The sequence below is a fragment of the Mobula hypostoma genome, chromosome 28 (assembly GCF_963921235.1).
Source record: "Mobula hypostoma chromosome 28, sMobHyp1.1, whole genome shotgun sequence".
NCBI lineage: Eukaryota > Metazoa > Chordata > Chondrichthyes > Myliobatiformes > Myliobatidae > Mobula > Mobula hypostoma.
The window spans coordinates 1,933,428-1,946,985 of record NC_086124.1 but is presented as its reverse complement, the minus strand read 5'-3'; positions in this window follow the sequence as shown (position 1 = coordinate 1,946,985).

The window sequence follows — 13,558 nt, the reverse complement described above, 5'->3', positions numbered from 1 at the left end:
ATCTTCAGAAGTTTTCGGACGACTCTGCCATAGTTGGATGCATCAGCAAGGGAGATGAGGCTGAGTACAGGGCTATGGTATGAAACTTTGTCAGATGGTGTGAGCAGAATTATCTGCAGCTTAATGTGAAAAAGACTAAGGAGCTGGTGGTAGACCTGAGGAGAGCTAAGGTAGCGGTGACCACTGTTTCCATCCAGTGGGTCAGTGTGGACATGGTGGAGGATTACAAATACCTGGAGGTATGAATTGACAATAAACTGGACTGATCTAAGAACACTGAGGCTGTCTACAAGAAGGGTCAGAGCCGTCTCTATTTCCTGAGGAGACTGAGATCCTTTGACATCTGCCAGACAATGCTGAGAATGTTCTACGAGTCTGTGGTGGCCAGTGCTATCATGTTTGCTGTTGTGTGCTGGGGCAGCAGGCTGAGGGTAGCAGACACCAACAGAATCAACAAACTCATTGGTAAGGCCAGTGATGTTGTGGGGATGGAACTGGACTCTCTCACGGTGGTGTCTGAAAAGAGGATGCTGTCCAAGTTGCATGCCATCTTGGTCAATGTCTCCCATCCACTACATAATGTACTGGTTGGGCACAGGAGTACATTCAGCCAGAGACTCATTCCACCGAGATGCAGCACAGAGCGTCATAGGAAGTCATTCCTGCCTGTGGCCATCAAACTTTACAACTCCTCTCTTGGAGGGTCAGACACCCTGAGCCAACAGGCTGGTCCTGCACTTATTTCATAATTTACTGGCATAATTTACATATTACTATTTAACTATTTATGGTTCTATGACTATTTATTATTTATGGTGCAACTGTAACGAAAACCAATTTCCCCCGGGATCAATAAAGTATATGACTATGACTATAAGGGCTGGATATTCGAACACGTTAAAGGCGTAAAGAATTGATCATGTTATTTCACATAAAGAAATCGGGACTGTGGCAGCAGTCGCAGCGTTGGTCTTAATCCGGATCACATGCGGAATATGTGAAATGGAACCAGTGTCGGTGATGAAGATTTAATTAGGTCTGCGTTGGTTATGACACCGGGACCTCGAATCCGGAAAGGCTATTCCCACACCAGAGAATTCCTTTCAGACTCCTGAGAATGATCGCACGGGCTGTCAGCGCTCCCTGAGATCGGAAGCCGAATTATACTGAAATTATTATTTACTACTCCAGCCCGAGATTCACACGAGCGGCGTCGAACAGGAGAAAACATATACCCGCATCTGAATCTTCTAATAGTGTAGCAACAGGAACTTCGTGCACAAGTGGCTTTTCAGAAGGAGAATTAAATGGTATTTGTACTAAATGGCATAAAGTAACTGTACTCCGCTTTAATGTTCAAAGCTTCATGGTGTCCATTTCCGTTGTCAGTTTTCTTTGAAACTTTTGTTTCAAACAAATGAGCGCGTCACCTGGCTTCCCTGTCTCCGATTGGCTCCTGCTCTATGACGCATAAAAATTAAATTTAAAGGATGAGTGACGTCATTGCTGAATAATTGATTTTTGTGCAATATGTGTTACTGAGTAATTAACCCGCTGCTCTCAAAAGAAGTGATAATTAAGAGTTTATTCCAGAACGGATCAAACTTAATGTTCCCAAATACTTGATTAATCGATCTGGCCGAGGGTTATTTATTATTATGACATGGTCATTATTGGCTACCGGCCGAATGAGATCGTGCTGCTTACCTACATCCATGTTACCAATCCGTAGGTTTTTGGACTGTGGGAGGAAACCGGAGCACCCGGGGAAAGCCACGTGGTCACGGAGTGAACGCACAGATTCCTTATAGACAGCGGCGGGAATTGAACCCGGGTCGCTGACGCTGGAAAACGTTACTCAAACCCTTACACTACCATGAGAAGTTGCTTCAAAGAAACGTTTGCCCATCTAGATCCGTGTCTCACAAACACGAGCAAATCTGCACATCAAAGCAGCGCACACAAAATGCAGGAGCAACTCAGCAGGCCAGGCAGCATCTATGATCCTGATGAAGGATCTCTGCCTGGTCTACTGATTATTTTGTGAGTTTTCCTTTGCTGAATAGATTCCAGTCTCATTTCCTTGCAACATAAGCGAATTCTGTCCTCTGCTTCTCTCCTATCTGCTTTAGGCTTGATGTTGCTCGGCCAGTTTTGGAACTGTTTACTCCCCCAGGTCACTCACGGTGGCTCAGAAGAATGAAAAATGATGTTATTGAGACATACAAGAATGTGAGGGGCTTGTTAGGGGAGGCGCTGAGTGATCGCTCTCTCTCAGGTGGGATAATCTTGGAAGACAGGATCAGGAGTCTGCAAGAAGATGTTAGTCATGGAAATGGAATGTTCTCAGTGGAGGCTGGGTCATTGAATATATTTTAAACGGACCTTTGACCTAAGGGAATTAGGCAGATGGAAATTGGGGTTAATGTGAATGAAGCACAACATTAGCCTTGTTCTTGTTGGCAGGTTGCATAGTGGACTGGTATGGAAACGCCAATGCCTGGGAACAGAAAATAATGCCTACAAAAGGTCGTGGATACAGACCAACCCATCACAGGAAAAACCCTGCCCACCACTGAGTATACTTACTAGGAGAGCAGCCACAGGAAACCAGCAGGCACCATCAGGGTCCCCCAGCATCCAGGCCATTCCCTCCTCTCACTATTACTATTGGGTAGGAAGTACAGGATCCTTCGGTCCCACACCACAACGTTCAAAAACAATTACTACTCTACAGCCATCTGGCTGAAGTACAAGTTTATTCTCGTCTGACTGTACATATATACAACCAAACCGAACAGTGTTCTTCTGGACCACAGTGCACCCACAAAACATATATCACACACAGCACGTAAAACAAAATATTACCATAAATGAGTTAAAATATAATTCAACAATGCATGTAGAGCATCTCACAGGTAAACAGAAATGGCTCACTGTCATAGTGATGAGACTCGGTGGTGGCAGGGTATTCATTGGTCTCACAGTCTGAGGGAAGAAGCTGATCCTGGTCCTGATGCTCCTGTACCTCCTTCCTGATGGTAGAGGGTCAAAGAGATTGTAGGATGGGTGGTAGGGAACCTCAACAATGCTTTGGCCTCTTCATTTACAATACTCCCAGTAAATGTCGCAAATAGTGGGAGAGAAACGCCAGTGATCCTCTTGGTGGCTTTACTGTCCTCTGTGGGGTCTCATGGTCCAATGCCTTGCAGCTTCTGTACCTCACAATGATTTAGATTATGAGAACACTCAGTCCTCTTTTATTGTCATTTAGAAATGCATACATGGATTAAGAAATGATACAATGTTTCTCCGGAGTGATATCACAGAAAACAGGACAAACCAAAGACTAACACTGACAGAACCACATAATTATAACATATAGTTACAGCAGTACAAGGCAATACCATAATTTGATGAAGAACAAACCATGGGCACCGTAAATTAATTCTCAAAAGTCCCCGAGTCGATCGACTCCCGAGTCCCCGATAGCAGGCGGCAAAAGGGAGAAACTCCCTGCCATAAACCTCCAGGCACCGTCAACTTGCCGATGCCTTGGAAGCAGCCGACCACAGCCAACACTGAGTCCATCCGTCCAAAAACTTTGAGCTTCCGACCAGCCCCTCCGATACAGCCTCCCGAACGCCACCCTCTGCCGAGCGCCTTCGACCTCACCCCGGCCGCTGAAACACATAAAGCCGAGGATTTCAGGGCCCTCAGCTCCGGAGATTCTGGTTACCACACAGTAACAGCGACAGCAAAGTGGACATTTCAGAAGTTTTCCAGTTGTTCCTCCGTACTCTCACATCTGTCTCCATCAAATCAGAATTGTGCACGGTCCCTACTTGACAGATAATAGACATCATCACCGGAGAGGCCGCGCGCGCTGCTGTCGCGCCGCCATCTTCTCCTCCTCCTCTGATGCAGCAAGACAGAACAATCTCGATGGTGCTCCTGTAGAAAGTTGTTAGAACGAGGGCGGGGAGCCTTACATGCCTCATTCTCCTCAGAAAATGCTGACTATTAAAGAGATATTGTGGGTCCAGGTTAGATTGTTTGTTATGCACACACCAAGGATCTCTTCACTCTTTCCATGGCAGAGCCATTGGTGTGCAATGGAGAGAGTTCCTGCACCAGTGTGGATAATTTCAATCACCTCAATGCTGAACAGACTCTACAACCTACAGACCCTTTCAGAGATTCTACAACTCGTCTTATCAGCATTTAAATTTTTTTTTTATGATTTTCTCCATTTGTCTTCTTTGACACATTCACAAAATACTGGAGGAACTCAGCAGGCCAGGCATCATCCATGGAAAAGAGTAAAGAGTCAACGTTTTGGGCCAAGACCCATCATCAGAAATGATGATAGAGACTCTTTTCCAGAGGTGTTGCATGACCTGTTGAGTTCCTCCAGAATTCAACATAGAATTCTTCAACTTCCGGTAATTCCCTCCCCCTCCCTTCCCCTAACCCTATTTCACTCTGCCCCCTCCCCCAGCTGCCTATCACCTCCCTCATGGTCCCGCCTCCTTCTACTACCCATTGTGTTTTCCTCTATTCCTTCTTCACCTTTCCTGCCTATCACCTCCCTGCTTCCCCTGCCCCACTCCTTTATCTTTCCCCTTACTGGTTTTTCACCTGGAACTTACCAGCCTTCTCCTTCCCACCCTCCCCCCACCTTCTTTATAGGGCCTCTGCCCCCTCCCTCTTCAGTCCTGACGAAGGGTTCCGGCCCGAAACGTCGACCGATCTTTTCCACGGATGCTGCCCAACCTGCTGAGTTCCTCCAGCGTGTTGTGAGTGTTGCTTTGACCCCAGCATCTGCAGATTATTTTGTGTTTCCTCCAGAATGTTAGGTGTGTTGTTTTGGATTTCCAACATCTGCAGACTTCCTCGTGTTTAAAATTGTTCAGTTCTCCTGATGAAGGGCCTCAGTCTGAAACATTGATTATTTGTTTGAGTGAATGCTGCCTGACCTGCTGAGTTCTTCCAGCATTTTTATGTGTTGCTCTAGATTTCCAGCAACTGCAGATGTTATTGTGTTACTTTTACACATTAGTTGTTTGTCAGTCTCTGTTTATGTATAATTTTTTAGTCCACCTTTGGTCCTCACCTGGCACTCAGCTCTCACCTGTGGCTCCCCGTAGCTGTTTGCATGCGACAGCGGCCACACCCCGGGCAACGGCTTCGACAAGCCGGCTAAACTAGGTGAGGGTAGCAGACGGGTCTCAAACCCTCGGTGAGATAGGGAGTTGTCTATCCAACATGTGAAGACAGACTCCGGCGGATTGAGTGGACGAGACCAATGGAAGGTCCAACGGTCAAGAAGGCGGTCTCTGCAAGCGTGGTGGAACGTGTAGAGCAGGACAAGACACAGAAGACGCCCTGGTCATCCACTGCGCCTAGTCCCATCTCCAGCCGTCTCGACTCTGTCTTGCCACTGGATCCAGATGGGAATTGGGAAGAGAGAGTGAGACTGACGCTGCGCAACTCTCTCTCACTTAAATCTAAATCATGTGCTAGTCTCGACACCATCATTATGGTGTTGAGGTCCTCATCGACGTCAATGATGGACGAACAATAATTTTTTATAAACTCTACTGTATTTCTTTATTTTCCTGTGAATGACTGCAAGAAAATGAATCTCAGGGTTGTATATCATGACAGAGAGTGCCTATAAAAAGTATACACCACTCCCTAGGAAGTTTGCATGTTTTATTGTTTTACAACATTGAATCATAGTGGATTTAATTTGGCTTTTTTGACACTGATCAACAAGAAAAAGAATCTTTCATATCAAAGTGAAAACAGATCTCTAGAAAGTGACTAAATTAATTACAAATGTAAAACACAAAATAATTCATTACATGAGTATTCACCCTCCCCCTTTAATATGACACAGCATATCATCACTGTTGCAGCTAATTTGTTTTAAAAGTCACATAACTAGTTAAATGGAGATCTGTTTTTGGAGACCTGTTTGTAGTCAAGGTTCTTCAACTGATTGTACTAAAAATACAGATGTATCTGAAAGGTCCAACTGCTGGTGAGTCCGTGTCCTGGCAAAAACTACACCATGAAGACAAAAGAACACTCCAAGCAACTCCATGAACATGTTATTGAAAAACACAAGTCAGGAGATGGATACAAGAAAATTTCCAAGTCACTAAATATCCCTTGGAGTACAGTTAAGTCTATCATCAAGAAATGGAAAGAATATGGCAGGGCACCCTGGAAAACTGAGTGACCGTTGAAGAGGGCGATTAGTGAGGGAGGCCACCAAGAGACCTGTGACAACTCTGGAGGAGTTACAAGCTTCATTTGCTGAGAAGGGAGAGACTGTGCGCATAGCAACTCTTGCCCGGGTGCTTCACCAGTCCCAGCTTTATGGGAGAGTGGCAAAGAGAAAGCACTGTTGAAAAAAAACTCACGTAAAATCTTGGCTAGAGTCTGCCGGAAGGCATGTGGAAGTCTCTGAAGTCAGCTGGAAGAAGGTCCTATGGTCTGATGAAACTAAAATTGGGCTTTTTGGCCATCAGTCTAAACAGTGTTAAAAAAAAGCCAAATAAATGATAAAACATGAAAACTTCCAAGACAGGTAGTTAATTTTTATAGGCACTGTATATGTATGTACTTTGATAGTAAATTTACTTTGACTTTGAATGACAGAGGAAGTCTGTGGGGCCAAAAAGCTCAAACAGTAATTAAGGGCTACCTTGAGGCAATATATGGAACCAGACAGATTCTGAGCTTTATTAGGGTCTGGTTTCTGAGTGATACACAGTATTTGAGTGGCCTGATCATTTCTAATAAGTTCAAGTTCTTTTGCTTAGACGAATACTGGGCATGGCACAGTAGTGTAGTGGCCAGTGCAACAGTTCACAGCACCAACAATCAGGGTTCAATTCCCACTGCTGCCTGTAAGGAGTTTGCATGTTCTCCCGGTGGGTTTCCTCCGGGTGCTGTGGTTTCCTCCCACATTCCAAGGACGTACGAGTTAGGGTAAGTGAATTGTTGGTGCTGGAAGCATGACAATACCTGCGGCTGCCCAGCATTGTCCTCGGACTGTGTTGCTGGTTGCTGCAAATGACACGTTTCACTGTATGTTTCGACATTTCGATGTACATGGGACAACTAAAGCTGATCTAATCATATTCATCAGTGAAGCTGTCTTGGGAATCCAGGGCATGTCTCCATGAGGAAAGCACAGGAGAATGCAAGTGGCCCAACAGCAGAAATATTAGTGTTATTTCTGCACATAAATCAGATTGCCCTCATTCGGTCTCAAACATGAGAAAACCTGCAGATGCTGGAAATCCAAAACAACTCGCACAAAATGCTGGAGGAACTCAGCAGGTCAGGTAGCATCTATGGAAAAGAAGAAACAGTCAGTGTTTCAGACAGAGATCCTTCATCGGGGCTGGAAAGAAAGAGGTCACCTCCTTCACCTCTCCTTGTTTCACCTATCATCTCCCTCCTTGTACCTCTTCTTCCCTTCCCCCCCACCTTCTTACTCTAATTTCTCTTTCTTTCCAGTCCTGATGAAGGGTCTCCATCTGAAACTTCTTTTCCACATACGCTGCCTGGACTGTTGAGTTCCTCCAGCATTTTGTATGTGTTGCCTGCAGAGGGTGCTGGGACTTGAGAAGCATTTGTGGAAGTTTTGTGGGTGGGGGTAGGCGGTCTGCTCTCCTGGGTGCTGTGTCTAATTGGAAAGCTGGGAGAAGGGGGTTGAACACTTCAGGGAAACAGCCAAGTTTTCCTTTCCATCTAAAGTTTCTTGCCGGTGTCCCGCTGATGTGCTTTTCCTCCATTCAATTATCTTTTTATTGTATTTTGTTTAATTACAGAGTGCCCCAGAGGGAAGTAAAAACATAATTTCAGTTGTACATATAAACCACATAATCATACTGTTCTGTTGGATATGTGCCATTGTTTAATGTCTTCATAACCATTCTATTATCCTCATGACAGCCAGTGCTTACAATACAATGAAGATTAAAATTAAATACAATTATTTTGCTGGATGTGTGACATGTGTTGCAAATTCTCTTTCCTATTTCAAATATTTATGCCAATATTCCTCCCTGTTTAGTTGCTTCCGCTATCCCATGTTGGGCATCCGTCTCAGAGATTGTGTTCAATGCTTCCTCCAGGCAAGAGAAAGTTTCACCTGTTCTAGGGTAACATTTTGCTCAACAAATCTATGTCGAAACTTGTGTGGATGCTGATGGAATTGCATTTCTGGGGGGCAGAGGATAGGGGAAATAGACGTTTAATGCAGCCTTGAATTTTTTTAGCTATTTACGACTTTCACATTGGGCGGTTAACAATGGTTACTCCCTGTGCCAGCTGTGACATCAGTTTCTAATGGGCCACACACACACACACACACACACACACGAAATGCTGGAGAAACTCAGCAGATCAGGTAGCAGCTATGGAGAGGAATAAACAGTTGATGTTTTGGGCCGAGACCCCTCATTGGGACTGGAAAGGGAGCGGGCAGGGAAGGGTTGGAACCTAGACTGTTCCACGTAGCCAATGGCAAGGCAGGCAGAGCAGAGCCCCAGATGAATGTGACCTCTTCTACAGTACATAGCAAACTCTGATTCAACATAACCCACATTGGTTCAGGTGCCCGATGGTTGGAGGGTAATAACTGTTCCTGACCCTAGTGGTGTGGGACCGACGTTCCTGTACCTGCGTCCTGATGGCTGCAGCAAGGGGCCTGGATGGGGGGTGTCCTGGGTGATAGATTCTGCAAACTTGTAGAAGTGCTCCTTGTAAATGGATTCAGTAGTGGGGAGGCCTTTTCCTCTGATGGACTGGGCTGTATCCACTACCTTTTGTAGGCTTTACCATTCCTGGGGACTGGTGGTTCCATAAGAGGCTGTGAAGCAACCAGTCAGGATACTCTCCACTGTGCATCTACAGAAGTCTGTCAAAGTCTCAGTTGAGATGCTGAATCTACACAATCTTCTAACAAAGTAGAGGTCCTGCCAAGCCTTTGTGATGGTGGTGAAAACGAAGAAATTAACGCTGGCGAATGGACAAGAAAGTGGAGATTAGGAACAGGATGTGATGGTGAGTGATGTGTGCGGGAGTTTCCACACCACGGAGGGGAAGTTTGAAATGCGATGTAGGATGGATCCTTCAATAGAAGTGTTACACACTCTGAACAGAAGTAAAGTACAGGTCGCAAGGTCAAGCAACAACAGTAAAAGGGGAAAAAAAAGTCAAAATGTGTTTGAAAATTAATGAGTAATGCACAAAAGAATCAATCCAGGTTTTCCACTGGGCAAAGTTTGATTTGATTTTTGGAGAACCTCATCACCCACAGGAGACATAATAAATGCAAAACAAAAGGAATTCAGACACAGCATGGGAAGCATTATTTGAGAAATCTGAGGAGGTGACATTGACTAGGGAAAGGTGAAAGTAGAAATCAACAAACCTAGGAGAATAAGAGATGTATTCAAAGTTCAAAGTAAATTTATTATCACACTATATACACATCACCATATACAGCCCTGAGATTCATTTCCTTTGGGCATACTCAATAAATCCATTATAGAATAGTAACCATAACAGAATCAATGAAAATTTGCACCAACTTGGGCATTCAACCAGTGTGTAAAAGACAACAAGCTGTATAAATATATAATAACAATAAATAAATAAACAATAAATATGTGGAGTGTGGACATGGTGGAGGATTGCAAATACCTGGGGATACGAATTGACAATAAACTGGACTGGTCAAAGAACACTGAGGCTGTCTACAAGAAGGGTCAGAGCCGTCTCTATTTCCTGAGGAGACTGAGGTCCTTTAACATCTGCCGGACAATGCTGAGGATGTTCTACGAGTCTGTGGTGGCCAGTGCTATCATCTTTGCTGTTGTGTGCTGGGGCAGCAGGCTGAGGGAAGCAGACACCAACAGAATCAACAAACTCATTCGTAAGGCCAGTGATGTTGTGAGAATGGAACTGGACTCTCTCACGGTGGGGTCTGAAAAGAGGATGCTGTCCAAGTTGCATGCCATCTTGGTCAATGTCTCCCATCCACTACATAATGTACTGGGTGGGCACAGGAGTACATTCAGCCAGAGACTCATTCCACCGAGATGCAACACAGAGCGTCATAGGAAGTCATTCCTGCCTGTGGCCATCAAACTTTACAACTCCTCCCTTGGAGGGTCAGACACCCTGAGCCAATAGGCTGGTCCTGGACTTATTTCATAATTTACTGGCATAATTTGCATATTACTATTTAACTATTTATGGTTTTATTAGTATTTAATTATTTATGGTGCAACTGTCACGAATACCAATTTCCCCCGGGATCAATAAAGTATGACTATGACTATGACTCTGACAACTATCAAGAACATGAGATGAAGGGTTCTTGCAAGTGAGTCTATTGGTTGTAGGAACATTTCAATGATGGAAGGAATGAAGTTATCCCCTTTGGTTCAAGAGCCAGATGGTTACTACTACTACTACTACGTCGACTCAGGCCTAGGGAGCCGGCGTCGGGCACTGTCGGGCACAGCCTGATGATTGAGGGGTAGTAACTGCTCCTGAACCTGGTGGTGTGAGTCCTGAGGCTCCTGTACCTTCTTAATGACAGCAACAGTGAGAAGAGAGCATATCCTGGTTGGTTGGGTGGGTGGGGTGGGGGCTCACTGATGATGGAGGCTGCTTTCCTGCAACGATGTTTCGAGTAGATGCTCTCAATGGTTGGGAGGGCTTTACTCATGATGGACCAGGCCATATCAGTCCACAGCCTCCTCTACTGCCACGATGAGGCCACACTCAGGATGGAGGAGCGACGCCTTATATTCCGTAAGGTAACCTCCAACTTGATGGCATGAACATTGATTTCTCGAACTTCTGGTAATTGACCCTTCTCCCTTCACCATTCCCCATTTCTGTTTCACTCTTGTTTCACTCCGTTTCCCCATTCCTGTTTCACTGTCTTACCTTATCTCCTTACCTCCCTCTGATGCTCCTCCTCCTTCCCTTTGTCTGATGGTCTTGTGTCCTCTCCTATCTGATTCCTCCTCCTCAAGCCCTTTATCTCTTTCACCAATCAACTTCCCAGCTCTTTACATTACCCCCTCCCCCTTCTAGTTTCATCTATCAGCCACCACCTTTACGTCTTCCTCCCCTCCCCCCACCTTCTGAATCTGACGTCTCATCTTCTTTTCTGGTCACGATGAAGGGTCTAAGTCTGAAAATTTGATTGTTTATTCTTTTCCAAAGGTGCTGCCTGACCTGCTGAGTTCCTCCAACATTTTGTGTGTGTTCCTTTGGATTTCCAGCATCTGCAGAGTTTCTCATATCTGGGCCATATCCACTACTTTCTGTAGGATTTTCCATTCAAGGGCATTGGTGTTTCCATATCAAGCTGTGAGCACAAGAAAGGGACAAAGATGAAAGTTTAAATAGCACAAGAAAGATTAAGTAGACTCAGGAATGCCATCACACTCAGATATAGAAGGATTCTTTCATTGCAGTTTCCGCAACAATTTTGTTTTGCCAGTCAGGGTCGTTAGCCCTGAGATGAACCCCCGAACCTGGAGGACTGGTGCACAACTTTTAGTCTGGGCCCTACTCTTTGGCCTGTCTATATCTCTATCAGATCACCCCTTAGCTTCCTCCACTCCAGGGAGAACAAGCTCAGTTCGTCCAATCTCTCCCTGCCTCCCACCCTAAAACCTAAAGTCCACCAATCCAGACGCGTGGCAAATCCCCTCTGCACTCTTTCCAGAGCAACCGATACCATCCAGCTAGTGTTTTGCTAAATTTCTGCATTACCTCCCAACATAGCAAAAGGTCTTAAAGAGGATAAGTAAGTGAGCAACAAATTGGTAGATGGAAAATGATCTGGCCAAATGACAGATTGTTTCTTGTGTGAGAAGAATTGAAAAGATGTGAACCCTAGTTATATCTCATCATCATTATGTGCTGTGTCACACGACGTAGGGGATCATGGTCTCATGACATTAATTGCTATTGGCAAATTTTTTTACAGAAATTGTTTGCCATTGTCTTCTGCTGGGCAGTGTCTTTACAAGATGGGCGACTCCAGCCATTATCAATACCTGTTGTACACATGATAAATAATGTTGAATCTTGAATCTTTATCAAATTTCATTCCCTAAGTGAATAATTGGTAATTGACCCATTAAACTAAATGAATCAGAAAGTAAGAGGAGAGCAGACAGAAGGTGAAATTATTCTCTAGCGTTACTGACTTTTATAGTTTAAGACTTAGGAAAACTTTGGGGTTGAATGACATCAAAAAGACTCCTTAGTATTTGCTGCTCAACTATTCTTTTGGAATTCTGTGTGCTCTGCTCTGAATAAAGACAGAGATATTTACTATGGATACTGAAGGTATCTGAGTTCCTCATACCTCAAAGACAAAAGAATTATTCCCCTTTCGGACGGCACGGTAGCGTAGTGCTTAGCACAATGCTTTGTAGTACCAGTGACCTGGGTTCAATTCCCGCCACTGCTTGTAAGGAGTTTGTACGTTCTCCTCGTGACCACAAGGGTTTCCTCCGGGTGCTCTGGTTTCCTCCCACAGTCCAAAGACATTCCAGTTGGTGGTTTAATCGCTCATTGTAAATTTTTCCTGTGATTAGGCTAGGGTTAAAGAGGGGGTTGCTGGGCAGCATGGTTTGAAGGGCCAGAAGGGCTTATTCTCAATCAATCAATCAATCAATACATTAGTTAGCATGTATAAAACTGGCATAGATTCTTAACTATGTAATTCAAAAATTTTGCAGTGTAAAACTTGTTTGTGAAAGTGTACCATGAATAGGCATTGACTTTTGAAAAAACTACTTTTTGAGAAGGAGAAAAGACAAGTGAAATTAATTTCTCTTTGGGGCTCTGGTTTGAGTACAGGCTGTTTCGCTAACAAAACATTACTTTGCATACCCAGCCACTGTTCTCAGGGTTAAATCCAGTTTGGTAACCATCTGATCTACTTGTCTAAAGAGACAGAGCTCCTGAATAAAGGGTCATGCATATAGATGTGACAATCAAATAGATTTCAGAGGAGCAAGGCAAGTCTTTGTGCAGTCAAGGCTTGACTGACTCTTCTTTACTCGAATCTTGAGTGAAGAAGTTTCTTGATCCAAGTAATCGCGGGTGAGTTTTAAGTATGAACATTTATAATAAAATATCTTCTCTGGGCAAAGAGATGTTGAAATTATCAAATCATTTTGAATCTTTTGAAACAAATTACCTGGTTACATCAACTGATATTTTTGAAATGTGGCTTTACCTAAAATTTTAAAAAATTGTCACATTCGAAAACAGACATCCAACAGGTCAGGCAGCAGCTGTCGAAGGAAAAAGTGAATGGTTTGGCAAATCCATCTGGAATTATTAATAAGGATTGCAGATAGTAAACGAAAATATGAATAATATCAAAATTATTAGGTTCAAACAGCAGAATTAATTATAATTTTTGAAAATATTTGTATTTCATTTCTTCTGGGACATTTTGCCTCACATTTTTATCACAGACCCTCTT